Source organism: Numida meleagris, chromosome 5 (assembly GCF_002078875.1).
Source record: "Numida meleagris isolate 19003 breed g44 Domestic line chromosome 5, NumMel1.0, whole genome shotgun sequence".
Classification (NCBI taxonomy): Eukaryota; Metazoa; Chordata; class Aves; order Galliformes; family Numididae; genus Numida; species Numida meleagris.
Window position 1 is genome coordinate 458,301 of NC_034413.1, and position 16,008 is coordinate 474,308.

Genomic DNA, 16,008 nt, shown 5'->3' on the forward strand with positions numbered 1-16,008 from the left:
ACTTTCAGTCAGTTAAAAAGCCTAAACTTTCTGACCTGGGCAGAACCATGGGAGTTGAAATCTGTTCCACCGTTCAGAACAAACGCACAAAGTCTCTAAAAGAAAGGTGCTACATTGTCACGGCATTTATTGTAAATTGATGTGTTTTACAGTGGGTATTTGGGAAGCAGGCTCTCAGGCTGCTCCACCAGGAGATGTTTTCACATTGCCTTGCTGGCACCGCACCAGGTCTCTGCTCACAGCCTGCCAGCACTGCCCCACGTCCCACGGACGAGTGCTCCAAGCCCCATGCCTCTCTGCCTCACGCCTTGCAGCACACAGCAGCGTATTTGCTCTTGTAAAATGTTTTTGTAAAACCTGACTTGCAGAAATACCAAATACATTACTAATAGCACAGCTATTTGGTTTTAAATTGCCAGCAATTAAAGCTGAAAGGAATGTTACAAAACAAATCTTGCACTGTGATTAGCAGCTTCATTTGACATTAGTTCTCTAGAAATGTCTACCACAGCAATATTGACAGACTGCACTTACAAAGAAAAAAAAACCCAGCATGCAAGTAATGGAAGGCAATGAGAGCTGACGTGGGCAGCGGGGCTCTCCAGGAAGCGGCTGAGCACAGCGAGGTCTGTCCCAGCACCGCCAAGGGCAGAACCACTGGCTCCTTCTGGCTCTGCTCCCAGGAAGGAGATGGTGCTCGCAGAGCTGCACCGCAGCCACGCAGTGCTTGGAGAGGCACCCCAGCACCTCAGCAGAATGTAGGTTCACTGCAATCTCAGCGAGCTACAGAGCAAACGCACCTGAAACCTTTGTCTTCCCAACTGCATTCCGACTTTTCCCATTGTTAATCTGGTTTTGACTGGTAACTTACCAATAGCGTAGGGAAAATGGAGTTTTGCCATCCCAACACTCAAGTTACTTAAGTTGAGGTAAATTCAACTCAAATCTCAAAAGAATTGAAACTTTTCCCTGCCACAGACTACACACAGAACCAGAATTCCCAAATTTCAGCCAGAATTATTATTCTGAAGCATGCTAAAGTCAAACTCAAACTGAAAAACCAGTGAAAGCCAGAGATGCCTCAGCCTTCATTCTGAAGTGGCACTGAAATTGAGGTGATTCAGACACTGAACCTCAACAGGGCTGATGGAAACACAACCACAGCCCTTGTGCACCACGTTCTGGCTGCAGAACAGACCGTGCCCGCCTGTCACGGAAGGGACGAGAGCAGAAGCAGCCTTTCCAGGGCCAGTTGGACTGCATGGCATGAGAGGTCTTCGCCAACCATGGTGATGCTATGATTGCACCCGCCAAAGGCTTACGGATGGAGGAAAGTCCTAGAGGAGGCATGAAGAGAGGAATTACCTGGGATCACAGAGCAGCAGAAATATCCCAGGCAGACAAAAGGACCCAAAGAACAATGCATACAGGCATGAAGGAGGAATTCACTGACTACAACCACAAATACAAAGCCTAGCAGTGCTGCATAGACAAACACGTTGGAGTAACAAAAACGCACCAAAGGGAACATCCACATTTCTTTTACAGAGTCTCACCGTACTGCTGTGCTATTATTGCTGGTGGTCTTCATTCACAGAGCTCAAATACGAGCATCTCTCAAACAGCCAAGCATCCCCAGCACTCCAACAGCCACCGTGATGATTTTCAACATGGCACTGGTGGTGCCATTGTAGAAAGTTTGCTAGGAGAGCTACAATGACCAAAATGCCTTTTCACACAGTCAGGAGCCACAAATTAGAAAATTACCTCAAATAAGCATAAAATATACTGCAGAAATGGAAACGCTACATCATCAGCAAAAATAAATAGCTTTGAAAACACACACTTTTAAAAAGTTATTGGGGAATACAATTACGTTTAAAATAGTTCTGTACGAAGAAACTGAATCTATTTTTAAACAGAAACTACCAAAATGAATCATGCAGATGACTTCAGCACTGGAGAAATGAAGCCTCTATTTTATCTTGCTGAAAAACACCAAAATTGAGCATGACTTGAATGTGGAGGGAAAGCCACCTGGGCTGTGCAGCTACAACTCACACCGCACGACACGGCGGCATCCGCTGGCAGTGGATGGGGCTGGGAGCACAGCGGGGCAGCCCTCCACCTTCCAGCATCCTTTTCAAAACCGTGTCAACTGTAACCACCTGCTGAGATTCTCCATCATTCCCAGATGACTAAAGAATTCCTAAAGAATGCTTAGGTAAAAGCAATAACGTTATTTGGCTCCTATACATTGAATCATGCGTTTTTCCTCCTTAAAGTGGGCTTAAAAATAATATAAAGGTATCATCACCCCTCATTTCACAGCAGGGGAAGCTGAGGGACGGGCAGTCTGGTGGCTTACCCAGAGCTCAGTAACCTTCCTGACTCCTTCAGTGAGCCACTGGCAGCCCTGGGAGGGGAAGGCACACACACTGGGCCCCAGCACAGCCCGGCTGGCTCAGGGCCACTGAAATCTGAGGTCACCTGATGGCTGACAACTTTTTTTCCTCAAATAATTAAATTCAGAACTCATGGTAATTGTACATGGATCTGGTGAAACAGGATAAACACTCTGGGAACGGCCATGGGTAAACAACAAAACTGTTCTGTTACCACTTAGATTTCTGCTCCCCTTGCAGAGATTCTTCATTCACAGAACATAAAACGTTTGGTAGATGAATGTAAACATGGCATATTCATTCCAGATACAGTTGAGAAACCACACAAGAAACAAAGACTGGCAGCTGAGATGGAGTTATCCTGTATCAGCCTACAAAAACATCTCAGTTTATATTGCAAACGTTTTGTTTGGTGTTTGTGATATAAGCATCATAAAACTGGTGTTCTACCAACCGAAAAACAGAGAAGACAAAAGCAGCATTGAACGGACACTGCAGGGTGGTAGCTGAGGTGGTGCTGAAGCTGTCAGCATTAGCTCCTACTCTGTTTCTTGCTATAGGTGGTTAGGATGGCAAACATACGGACAAGAGAGCAATAGGGAAAGGTAGGAGGAAGAGTAGGCTGGGAATAGCTCATGAAACATGACTTGGTAGGAAAGAAAAGCTGTCCTGTCAAACCAGGAGTGTTTTGAAAAGATGCATCAGGCTTTGACAACCACACGCCATGTCACAGGCACAGATCCTCCCATCTCTCTTCCAGCTTTCTGGGCAGCCTCCCGAGGCCCCACGGCATGGAGAAGCTGCCTGGGGCATGCAGAGGACCTGGAAGTCCTGACAGGCACAGCTGCACAGCATAGAATGCAAAGCCTGCAGTAACTCAGATCAAGGCAACCCACCGTCCTGCAGTGAGGTTCAGATCACTGTGCCATCTCGTCCCATGCTGTCCACTGTGCGAGGAGTGAAGTGTGAAGCAGCTCAGCTGCTGTGGAGCTGGAGGAGGCATAGTTCTGCACATCACGTCTCCATCTGTCTATAAATACTACACTGTAGGTGGCAGTGCCATGGACACACAGCCTCTGCCAAGGGAGCTGACAGATCACTCAGAGCAAGGCAGGACAGCAGCACCCAGTACGCTCCAACCAGCTGCATCTCAGACCCCTGCCACCAAAAAACACCGCAGAGGATACAGGCAAGTGATTAAGGCAAACGCTGCGGAACGCTGTGCAAGCAGAGCTGGCAGAACAGACCGGGATGGCTGGGGCCACTCCTACACAGTCAGGGCATCGCCGCACTGCTCACTAATGAGGATATACACAGCTCTGCAGAGCCTGCCCGCAGCCAGCCTGCGCGAGTGCCTCCAGCCATCTGTCATCGCCACGCTGCTGCCCAACAGAGCCTGTCCTGAAAAGCCTGCAGTGCTCCTTTCCAATCGCTGTGCCTTGAGCAAAATCCCAAACACAGCAGGCGAGCTGGCATCCTTTTCTTGGTACCTGTCATCCACGCAGCCAGTGGGAACGGAAGAGAGGGATGTATGTTGCGTAACGTAGGAATTCCACGCACCTTAATATCAATGTGGGAAATCTGTAATAATCAAAAGTATTACTGTAGCAGAGAGCCCTAATCTAGGATCTGTCCAGAACACAGTATCACATGGAACAAGGTTTACTGCCGAAGACAACAGCCATCGGTGACCAGCACACCTGTGCCCTCCAGCACATCGGCTGTGACCCACTGCAGCACAGAGCTCTGAACAGCCAGAGGGGCTTTCGTGGCAGCTAGCGCAAATAGCAAAGCTTTGTTGGGATTTCAGAAAAGGTAACAGTGCTTGGGAACTTTCCCAGGCCTTAGAATATCACTGTGTCACTGAAGAGTCGGACAGGTCCCTGCTGTGTGCCTGCCTGGACCAGCCATGCCCCTCCCAAGCACTTCCTGCCCCTGGCTCAGACACACCAAGGCTCCAGGCATCCTCATGGTGGGGTCCTGTGTGCTACCACCTTGTTCGGGACAGAGACTGTAATGCTGTAGGAACGGGTCACTTTGTGCCTTCCGGGAACATATGTGGGAGCATTTTGGGGTTACCAGCAGAGATGTCACCTCAGAGACAGGTAGGATACTGCATGCAGAGGGTACCGGAAGGTCTAAATATAATGGAGTCCGATGGAGCAGCCAGCACAGTCTATCATAAGCAGCTGCAAAAATGCCTGCAAGAGCAAGCAGCACTCCAGCTCTGCCTGGCTGCACACACACGAGCATCAGCTGTGCACATGGCAGCAGGCCTGCCCGCATGGCTGGCATCAGTTCAAGCGGTTTGTTTTGGTGAGATCCCAGCCTGGGGATGCAGTTTTGGAGGCGAGTCCCCCACTGCTACAGCAAAGAGTCTTAAAGCTCAGACAACTTCAAATAGGGCTGAGGAAAACACAACAAAACGCAGCCCTTGCACCGTGAGCACGGACAGCCCAGGCGGCCCCTGTGCTTGCAGAGGATGGGTGAGGGATGAGCCCCCCCAGCAGCCCCTCCACCAGCCCCACCTCCAGCATGCACAGCACAGCACTGGGCGCAGCACGAGCCCACACAGCTGCTCGGTTTCCTCAGAGAGGTTTGTTTTGGAAATACCTGAGAGTCCAAAGCAGTGACTGCCAGTGCAAGAAGCCACTAATGGCGAGCTACAAGCCTTAGAGACGTTTTTAAGCATAAGAGGCTGCTGCAGAAGCTCTCGGCTCTAACGCTTGGAGCCTGTCTTACTGTGCAGATGTCCCCAAATGTCTGAGGCTCAGATGTGGATGCATTTTTTGCTCCAGCCTTACTCAGAGAAACAGCATCAAACATTTGTGACTGGAAGGAACGCTGCAGACACGGGATTGAACTTCTCCCCTCCCGGTGAAGGCAAGCATTGTACGTGCTCTCACAGAAGTAATTTCCTCCGCACCCCCATAGCATATGTTTGTGGTAAATTGAGAACGTTCTCGAGATAAATACCAAGGAGAACTCCAACTACAGAATTGAGCATCAGTGCTATTTTCAAAACAGAAGTGAGCACTTACAAATTCTGCTGGCAGCTCTTTGACGGGATTCCTCTCTAGAAGCAGAGTTCCCAGTTGCCTTTGTGATAAAACAGAAAACAGTAGAACAGTAACAGCAACGTTCATTTAATTAAATAGAAACAAGAATATTTTTCCTCCTTAATTTTTTTCTTGTTTTTGTTCTGTACTACAGTAGGGGACCCAGAAGGCAAGGACACGCTTTTCCTTTGCAAACCTCAGCGCTGAAAAGTGACACACCCCAAAGCTTCCTGGTGCAACAACCTGAAGTGTGCATTTACACCCATGCACTGCTGCACACTCCTTCAGCACCGAGCAGTTGATCTCTCTTAGCAAAGCCTATCGCTTTCAACTCTGATACTGACTATTCCAATTATAAACTCATCATTTTCAGCTGTTTATAATTTTGCTGAGCTGCAGCTGTTTGGGTTGTTGAGCACATTCCCTGGGCTAAATTTGAGCTAAAATTGTTCTGCCACTTATGATAATGAGATTAGAAAGAAATAGATCATTTGTACTTAGGGGAAAAAAAGCAAATAGACAACATTTTTTTATTTTACATTTGGAGGCTCTAGCGTTCCTATTCCTGGAGGCAGCCTCGAAGCTTGACGTGGGTCAGGCATTCTGCTCACACACACTTTTGGCATTTACGTCACATCAGGGATACTTCGGGGTACGTCTGGAAACCTGCTAACCTTTAGACAAGCCCTAAGCTCCTGGAAAGCCATCAGCCTGCCCGCACCCAGAGAACAGCTGACACTTCCAGCAGCACAACACAGAGCGGCTGCGCTCACTGCTGCAAACCCCCGAGCTACGACGTGCTGAGGACACAGCGGGCACTGCCCAAACCCAGAGACATGCTGAGGACACAGCCCAAACCCAGAGATGCTGCCTTCCCTTGCAGCAGACAGCTACTGGTACCAAGGCAGCTATGGAGACCGTACAAGAACTGCTGTCTTAGGAATGTCCTGATTTGATTGCTTCATTTTGCCATTTTACTAAGATGCTTTTCAACAGCTTTGAAGCTTAACATCCACCAAAATACCAGAACAAGTGATTTTACAGACAAGGCACTGTCCAGCCATGGGTGAGGTACGATCTTAACAAAGTCGATGTGTTTTTATTTACCGGTGTTGCAAATTGACTTGCTCACTGTTAAAATTCAACAAAACAAAGAGGAGGCGGCCTGCTGCTTTGTCCTATTGCTTTACCTCCAGGAACGAGAAAACAGAAACATTTTGGCAGCTGCACAACAGCGGATCAACGTTCATGGCAATATTTTCAAGTCCAGCCTCCTCAACTTAAGCCTCTCTGTGCATCAGGTAAAAATAGACCTTCATGATCCAGCATGTAACAGTGAATGAAATTACAATAATATTGAGGAATCTAGGCACTATTCAGGGAGTATTTCTGATAGGCATTTTCTAAATCCCAGCTGTTGTTGAAAGCCCATAGAAGAAAACGAAGCAGGCTGACGCGCACTAATGGCTGATGTGGAGTTTCCTAAGAAAACACACAGAATGCCTTAGCCTCAAAGATTTCAAGCAAAGCACGATTGTACAGCAGTGACCATATAATGCACAAACTGTACCATCAACCCCATCTAATTTCAAGATCATTTATGGAAACTACTTTAAATCTGAAAGACATTTTCTGGCTTTCTTTAGAGGCATAACCTTAATTCACTGTGTTTCTCTAACCAGAAGTTGACCATCTAATTATCCACCACCACATGACCCTAGAATACCTTTAAGCACCTTGTTTCAATCACACCAAGCCATGAATTTATTGTGAATTCTGCAAAATTCTGCAGCAAATACTCTCCAAGGGTTGTCTCCTTTTGCTTATTACTCTTCACAGACAAGTTTCTTTTTGCACCAGAAGCACGAGCACACTTCCCTCTGCCAGCTCTTGCTCCTGCCAGCTCTTCATTAACACTAATTAGTAGATGCTGTGTTTTGTGGCCTTCCACTCCTGGAGCTGGAAGCACGGAGCTCTCCGAGGACATCCCAGAAGTGGTGACAACTTGGGTGCTCTCAGCAAGGACAGAGCCAGCACAGCCTGCAGGGCCATAGCAGCACAGCGCTCTGCTCAGTCTGCGTGGGTCAGGGCAGCACATCGTGCTTCCAGCAGTGCTCCTGAGCTAGCTGACCATCCTAACTAGATCCACAGTTAACACTCCGACTAAATTGTGCCTCATTATCAGTTATGTTTGTAACTATGGGCCCCTGTTTGCACCTCCTCTACAAAACCAGCCAGCTACATTCTGTAAATGTCGCATCATTTTCATGTTGGGGAAATGCCAGCAAGGCTTAAACTGCTCAGTTAAGAGTGAGAAGTTCACTAATGCATAATATTAATTGCACTTCTCAGTTCATCTGAGTTTCAGTACAAAACAAAACAAAAGCTTATGGAGCACTCCCCTGCACGGAGCTCAATGCCAAACAAAAGCTGTGCAGGCAGCCTGTTACCACGAAATCACAGCAAAGCAAACAGGAGAAAAAGACAACTTTTATTTAATTATTCGCCCGACCAGTGTTCCTACCTGCGGTAACCCATCCCAGGGGAAGAGCTTTCACCTCGTTACCTCAGAGATCCAGGCACACGAGATGCGGCCGCTTCTGAAACAAATCCTCGGAGTCATGGAAATGACATTTCCCTCCAGGTCAAAGTGCTAACAGGGAAAACAAACGTGTCGCATCCAGAAACAGAGGAACTGCTCCCCCGTATGTGAACTGCTGAATGTGAGAAGTGTCAGCTCCTCCCCACCTCTCTGAAAAAAGCAAACCCACAGTTACATGGGATCAGAGAACGCCCAGCTCGAAGTCACACAAATCTTAAGACTTCTTTAGAGCCAGGATTAAGGATGGCAGCTGAGAACCTACAGCGTTCCCATTCACAAAGCAACAAGCCTCAAACTTCTCCGCGCTACATTTAAGCCAAGGTTATCGAAACAGAAAGGCACTTGGCCTTATCTTAGGAACTTGGTATATTTCTTCAGTAAGACACTTCATCTTTTTCCTACTGACACCAAGGGCGCTCGAAGACGACGACAGCCGCTTTCGGCAGCTCTCCCGACCTCTCGTGACGAACGAGCAGCAGCCGGCTCGCTCTGCTGGGGACGCTCATCCCCGGAGCGCCCAGGGCGGCCGTGAGCGACGCGCGGATCCGCAGTCCCGGCCGGGCGCCCGTCGGAGCAGCGGCACCGCGCGGCTCGGGCCGGCAGCGGAGCGCTCGGCGGCACGGGGAGACGGCAACGAGCCCGGGAGAGGGAGCGCGCACGCGGAAGGCTGCTCGCTAACGTTACCTCCACGTTATCGCCGGCGTTTTATGAAAGAACGCAGTCGCATCGTTCTATTTACATACACGCACGCGTTGCATACACGCGTGAATGGTGACAGAACTGTCACGATACGCCTCAGGGGCACGGCGGGAAGCGCGGCCGCCCGCCCGCCCCGCCGCTGTGACCCCGCACACCGCGCTGCGGGAGCGGACGCGGCCGCCACGCACCGGCCTCGCTCCGCCGCCTCCCGCGGGCCGTGCCCCGTGCCCGCCCCGCCCTCCCCGGCAAGCGACGCCGGGCGCCCTCCCACGGCTGCCGGGCACGGCTGGGCTGCGCGGCCACCTCCCCGGGCGGAGCGTGCCGGTCTGAGGCGAGCACGGCACACAGAGCGCCTGGAACGCAGCCTTCCTGCCAGGAGAGCTCGCACTCTGTGGCAGTGTCCTCCAAAGCGTTACGGACAGCCCTCAGCCCGCCCCCAGAACAGCGGCGGGTGGGAAGACCGCGTTATTCCCGTCACCAAAAATAAGCCGTTATCGTTGCTGAAGTGACTTCTCCGTGATGACAAACCGCACGAGAAGCGGCACTACCCCATCACTGCGCGCAGTGGGAGCGGACCGAGCTGCGCGCTGCCCCGCCCGGAGCCGCCCCGACGGCGCGGCCGCCCCGGAGCCATTTCCTTGCAGAAGCATTTAGTTTGCAGAAGAGAAGCCGACCTCTTTTGTTGCAGCCTGACCTCACTGCACACCGTACTGTGCCAGGAAGGAACCAGCGTCTCACCTGCTCCAAAACCATCCCGTGGAGCAAAGCTTTGGTAATAACAGATTGAGGCAAAAGAAAAACTTCTTGAGGCCCCACGCAGGGCCCTGAAACAAGCACAGTCAAAGGCTGAGATAGCTCAGATGTGTTAATGCAGAGCTTCAGTTCCATTAAAAAGAAGCCAAGGAATGTTCCTACCCGCCATCACCTCAACAATGCCACTGTTGGGAATGTCTGACCTCCAAACACTGCCTGGATACAAGCCTGCTTTGTATCAGAGCACGCTGAATGCCAGAACTCCCCATCTCATAGGACATATCAAAAGCAGGAAGGCAGAGATTGTTGTACTGCAGTGACCCATTGCACTCTCATCCTCGTGGAAGCGATGGGCTCACATCCACAACCAAACCAACCTAAACCTTCCCAGCTGCTCTGCTGCAGGGCCACAGCCCCCGACAGCACGCCATTCCCCAGGCTGAATGTGGCAGCACAAATTCCTCAGCTTGAGTTCATCTCCACCTTAAAACATAAGCTGCTAATTAGGCTGCTACTGCTGATTTCAAGAAAAAACAGGTACGACTTGCAACTTCATTATACTTCTCCTGGAACAGATATCACTTGGGTGATTAAATCCTAATCATGAACAATATTTGCAAACCAGAGGGCAAAGCTTCAGAGCACAGCATCACCTTACAAAGTGAAACACAAGAGGAGAAAGTGATAACCAAGCTTCAGAGAGAAGCATTCAGCTGTGTCCGCTTATCTGCTCCGATTGGTAGGCACCTATATTACATACGTTTTACTCTGAGTTCAGAAAAAAACTTTTTTCCCTTCATTTTTCTAAATGAGATCCACTGAATAACATTAAAAAAAAACATTGCTTTCTGTAACTTTCTCCAGCACATAAAAGAAACGTTAATTCTAATGAGAAGCCTTTCCAGCACACGCTTTCAATGCAACACTCCGTTGATCTAAATAAGGAGAAACAGGAGCAGACGTCAATGAAAAGAAGCAAAAAAAAAAGTCATTAAAAGCTTGAAGGGCTAAATAGCTGACATGGTACCAGAAATAAAACACATTTTTACAGGACTGAGTAGAGAGAAGGAATTTCAGTATACATCAAGGTCAACAGAAGGCGTATTGCAGGCAGGAGAAAGCTCAAGTAAGAGAGCAAATGAATGATCATACAGTTCTGCAAGGGAGAAGGTTTGGTCAGCAAGGAGGAGAGGAATTGTCCTTAATTACGGTTATCTGTTCTCAATCAGATAATCTAATGGTCTTCCAGGCAGTTTATTTTAATTTACACTGGTTTTGTTTGGCATAAATTCACCGATACTGGGAAAGTTGATCCTGATCTGCAGTCAGGACAGAAAAATCACCATTCCATGGGGCCAGTACAGAGACAGAAAGCAAATTGGGATCTACTGACACCAGTAGAGAATAACCTAAAGAGGTAAGCTGCAGGATATTAGGAAACAAGAACTAAATATTATCATTAGTTTGCCTCATGCTAATTTTGACACGATGCGAAACGCGCGGCTTACAGTGCTCAGAAGCGAGGACGATCATTCCCGTCAATGGATACTCATGCACTTGCAGAACTAACATGTTGAGAATAACTGGATGAAATAATTTGTGACAAATACTTTCATTAAAAGTACAACACTGGAATTTCATAAAGGTTTGTTTAGCCTGGCCTAGATCAGAACAGGTAACGTGTCTCCCAGCTAAATGGATGCACATTGCCTTTCCTTGTCCAATGTCAGTGAGCTTTAGATAAGACAACACAGGTGATGCTGAATGCAAAAAACAGGTGAGGTTGGTTCAACATACGCAATTCCATTAATTTAGAGATTACTTCACAGCTGGTGAAGTGAAAAAACTCCAATCTCTTGAAATCAGTGAGAAAAAAAGAGAATATGCAAAGTACTCACAGATGGGAGAAGACAAACTCTTCTGGAGCAGTTGCTCTGCCAGCTGCAAACCCCTCCTTGCCTTCCTGCATGCCTCTCCTTACAGCCAGGTAAAACACAGCCGTACAGCCCTCATCTTCTAAGGCTGCAACAGGAATAAGTAGCATCTCATGTTCGGTCTAGTTGGGAGCCATGTAGTAGACTTTGCTCAGCTGATTTTCTACCATCACATGCCTTGACGTGCAGTTTATCTACCCATGTTTCCAACTCGAATCAAATTTCCACAGGAAGAGCACAGGAGTGCTGATAATCTGCCTGCCCTGCAGCTCTTGCTCCATGCTCTCGAGTGCCCGGCCCCAGCCGTCACCAAGCAGCCCCGTGGCTGCAGTGCTGCGCGCACGGCACTGGCTGCAGGAGTGCAGCGTTCCCAGAGGTTTTCCTCCTGCTTCCTCCGGATGAACAGAACCTTCTCCCAGCTAGCCTCTGTTCTTTGGTTTATGAAAATCATCACGTCCATTAGCTAGTACCAGGCTCCAGGAACAAACAGGCATGCACGTAGAACAAACAGAACTTTCACTAGTTAAACTCAGCTCCTCATAAAATACAAAATACAAAGAGAAAACAGAAGACAGGAAGAGAAAAAATAGGAAAAGGAATAATAAATCCTTGGTGATTCCAAGAACAGTCCGTTCCTGACAACCTCTTTGGTCACCCTGCCTGCACATTTCTGCCCTTAGAGCAGTACTTAGTGTTATAGTCAGAGATGTCTGAAAGAATAAATTCTCCTAGAAGTCAGCTCTTTGTCAAGGTTCCTCATCTCAAAAATGAAAAACAGCATGTGTGAGAAAGCAGACTTCTCTCTCCTCTTCCCTTCCTGGCCCACTATAGAGCAGTTTATTTGTCTGTCTTTCTTTCCCAGTATGATTAATATCCATTACTGAATGCACACTTCCATGAGATCCCTGTAATTGAGTTGCTGTGGTCAGCAATCTGCGTTGCCACTCCTGTTCTGAAGTACAGTTGCTCACAGGGGAACACCTTTCCCTGCATGCTACTGCACTGGCTGTCGATAGTGGCAGTAGGCATGTGTGCCCAAGGAACAGAAAGGGTGCCCTATTTCCAGTTTCAGAAACAGAACATGAATACAGTTCTGCTGCAGAAATAATTAAGACCTGCACACATGAACCCCCAGCACCCTGGCACTGTGGGTGAGGGCAAATGCTGTAGTCAGAGAGAAAAAGAAGGGCTACATTAGGCTTTTCTGGAACTCATTTTGCACCACTGTAAATAACTGTACATGGGCAATTGTGATCCAGCATTCTCTGCTTCATAACCAGGAAAACTGATCCAAGACAGTGAGCATTTTATCCTTTTCATTTCTTCTGGTACAGAGAAGAAGACAATAATAGAGCTTGCTCTGAATTATTCAGGAGTACAAGGAGAGTTAGAATGCAAAATAAATTATAATTTATTTGCAGTGGTGTTAACATAACGAAAATTGAGAAAGTTATGTAACACTCTGCATGTTCACAAACTGAATATGAATTCCACTCCTCCAACAGAAGCGAGCAACTGGGGCAGTTTTGCCCAAAGATGAGACCGCCCTGCAGCACAGAGCCTGCAGCATAGCTCCGTGTTCAGTGGCAGCAGTGTTGTTTTTCTCCTCTTCCCCTTCCACAAGTTCTCCGAAATCAATGTTCATGCATCTCTCATCCCCCCCTTTAACCATCTCCTTTTCACCATTTATATGTTGTCAGGTGGGATTTAAGACCATAAGCAAAACTATTGGTTTTCAAACTGGAATATCACGGAAAATTCAGACAAGTCAAAACGTCCTGTGCCACAGCCAAATGCCATTGAGACTGACCCAGATTCTCTGCTGTATCACGGAAGCCTAGGAGAACATTGGTAAACTTTTTCTCTTGTCTGTGGTATGGTCTGTAATGGTCACAGCCCAAAATAAGCTGGAGCAATGGACTGAGGCCAATTGTATGAGGTTTAACAAGACTGAGCACTGGGTCCTGCACTTCAGTTACAACCCTGTGCCTCGCTGCAAGCTTGGTGATCTTCGAGATCTTTTCCAACCTTAAATATTCTGTGATGCACCAGCATGGCACAACAACAGCTCCAAATACCTGGTTTGCTATTTAGAGCCAGAATATCCTATCCCAAATCAAAACAAAGGGCCGAAATCCAATGGACATACACCTGGGAAAAACTGTATGATTTGGTGTGTAACAACCCTCACCTGGTTTCCTGTCCATGACGGCATTCTTCCTGAAATTTTCTATATTATTATTTAGATTGGTTAAGGTGCAGACATGAGCACCGCTCCAGGCAAAGCCCCACATCAAAGCCAGAGGCTGCTCCAGCTGAGCAGTGCAAGACCAGGCAGGAGTCAGTGCACAGAGAAACACCTCTGTGATTGTGGGTGGTGTAATACATCTGATACTTGTTTCTTTAGAAAGCAACACTAACATTCTGGTTTCCTCGGCTATGCAACAGATAGGCCTCACAGGCAGGCAGATCTCATCACAAGGATGACAACTAGATGGAAATTCCCTCGCGATTGCAAAATGTGTGCCAGGACATGTCTGCAGGACTGTGCTTAACTGCCTGGAAAGCAGTTTCTCCCTATTTGACTTGTCCTCATGAAGGTGGAACTCATTACTACACTTGTAATAAAGCAGAAAGAGTTATTAAAAGAAAAACAACACTGCAGCACCTCTAGTTTCCCAGGTAAAGAAATCAAGAAAGATGGTGGAACAAAGGTTTCTCCTGCTATGTGAATAGCCAGGCCCTTATCTGCCACTCCTTTTCTCCTACAATAGCAAATCTCGCAGACCTCTCAGACCATGAGCACAGGCTATGGCTTTAGTTGTCCGTATATTAGTGCAGAGGAGAAGTGACACCTGGCTAGAATGCGGCCATGTAACAGCACCTGTGTGCTTCTCCTACAGATGGTAATGAGAAGAGGAACAGAAGAGTAAAAACCAATCTTCAGAGATTCACTATGTATTTAAAAAACAAATTGATCCCTAAACAAAGAAAAATTACTGTTTGTATACACATGTTCTATCCTTTTATCCAAGAGCTGCTCTTTCTGACTTCTCACACAAACACTCCTTAAGAACCATTCTTTGCCTCTGGAAAACCATTCGTAAGTTACACTCTTCAGTCACAAGCCTTATACAACTTCCAAATTTTTAAATAATGATTAACTCATGGCACATCTCCCATAGGGAGTACAGGAACTAACATCTCCATGTCACAATGGGATGTAAAAGGAAACAGCACAAAAGTTGCAGAGCAGCATCATGGACAGGCTGAACATTCTCAGGGGCTTAAGAAGCAGAACTGATGGCTGCATCCTCACTTTGGCTTTAACATACAGCTGGGAAAGCTGTGTACAGCATGGGGAAAAGCAGAGACTTCAGCGCTGTTTATTTTCCCAACTTTTTTTAAATTCTTGTACTGCACCCTATAATACTATAACATGATGGAAAATACAATAACTACATGGTAGCAGCAAATGAGAACAAGCCCAAATGCAACAGTTACAGACACAGAAATAAAGGAAAAAAAACCTACTTACCTTTAGAAGACCTCAAGTAGGCAAGGATCTCCAGCAAAACACCTTTACTTCCACTGCCGACCCTTAAATGGGGTCTGAGAAGGGGTGGATCCTGACTCCTTCCCTTCTGGTCACTCAGTGCATTGCACACACCTGAGCTCCCCTGGCTGGCCCTGCCTTCCCACCAGGTGCTCCATCACTGCTTCAGGCTATGACTTTGTATTTCTGCTACACAACCACGTCACTCTTGTGTTGTACTGTATCACATTATAGTGATAAGGGGAAACAACTATTTCAGTCCTGAACTGTGAACCCCAGGCCTGGTTGGCTTTCCCATATCCAGGCTTAGAATAACAGAATCACAGAACTGTGCAGGCTGGAAAAACCCCCAGCCCAACCGCACCCCCCCACCCCGTGCCCCCTGCCCACGTCCCTCAGTGCCACATCCCCACGGGTCTGAACACCTCCAGGGAAAAGGACTCCCCAGCCCTGGGCAGCTGTGCCAGCGCCTGGCCGCTCTCTGGAGAAGAAACTGTTCTGACACGGAACCTGATGCTCCGTGGCACAAGGTGAGGCCATCCCCTCTCATCCTATCGCTGCTACCCGGGGCAGATGCTGACTCCCAGCTCGCCACGACCTCCTGTCAGGGTGTTACTTTCGTGGGACATCATCAGGTGCAGAGCAATAGAGATCTCTCTGGTGAGGGAGATTCTGAAATGCTGGGGAACCTCTGTGCAAGAACAAGCTTTCTTTCCCATGCTGCTCACTACTCCAGCTCCAAATTTTGCTACGAAAAGAAAAATCCGTGTGGCTGTCTTCAGGTTAAAAGTCAGTAGCAACTTCTGCTGACCAATTCCAGCTGCGCGAGCTGCGCTATCAGACGCAGCAGGCGGGCGCCGCGAGCCCTAACGACCTCACGTGTGTGACCGGCTGGCGCCGGGCCGAGCCCGAGACGCGCGGCTGGGGGCGGCTCCGTGCCCCGTACCCCGTGCCCCGTGCCGCCCCCCGCACCTGCGAGCGCCGCTGTCCTCCCGCCGCC

The 16,008-nt window shown here is 48.2% G+C and overlaps 1 long non-coding RNA gene across 1 annotated transcript; it reads right to left on the bottom strand.

Annotated features, from left to right (window-relative positions):
* LOC110399545 lies at nt 2,351-15,313 on the bottom strand. Its single transcript, XR_002439269.1, has 4 exons — nt 14,991-15,313; nt 11,417-11,540; nt 5,447-5,504; nt 2,351-3,986 (listed from the first exon to the last, which is right to left on the bottom strand). It is a non-coding gene; the product is annotated as an uncharacterized LOC110399545 (long non-coding RNA).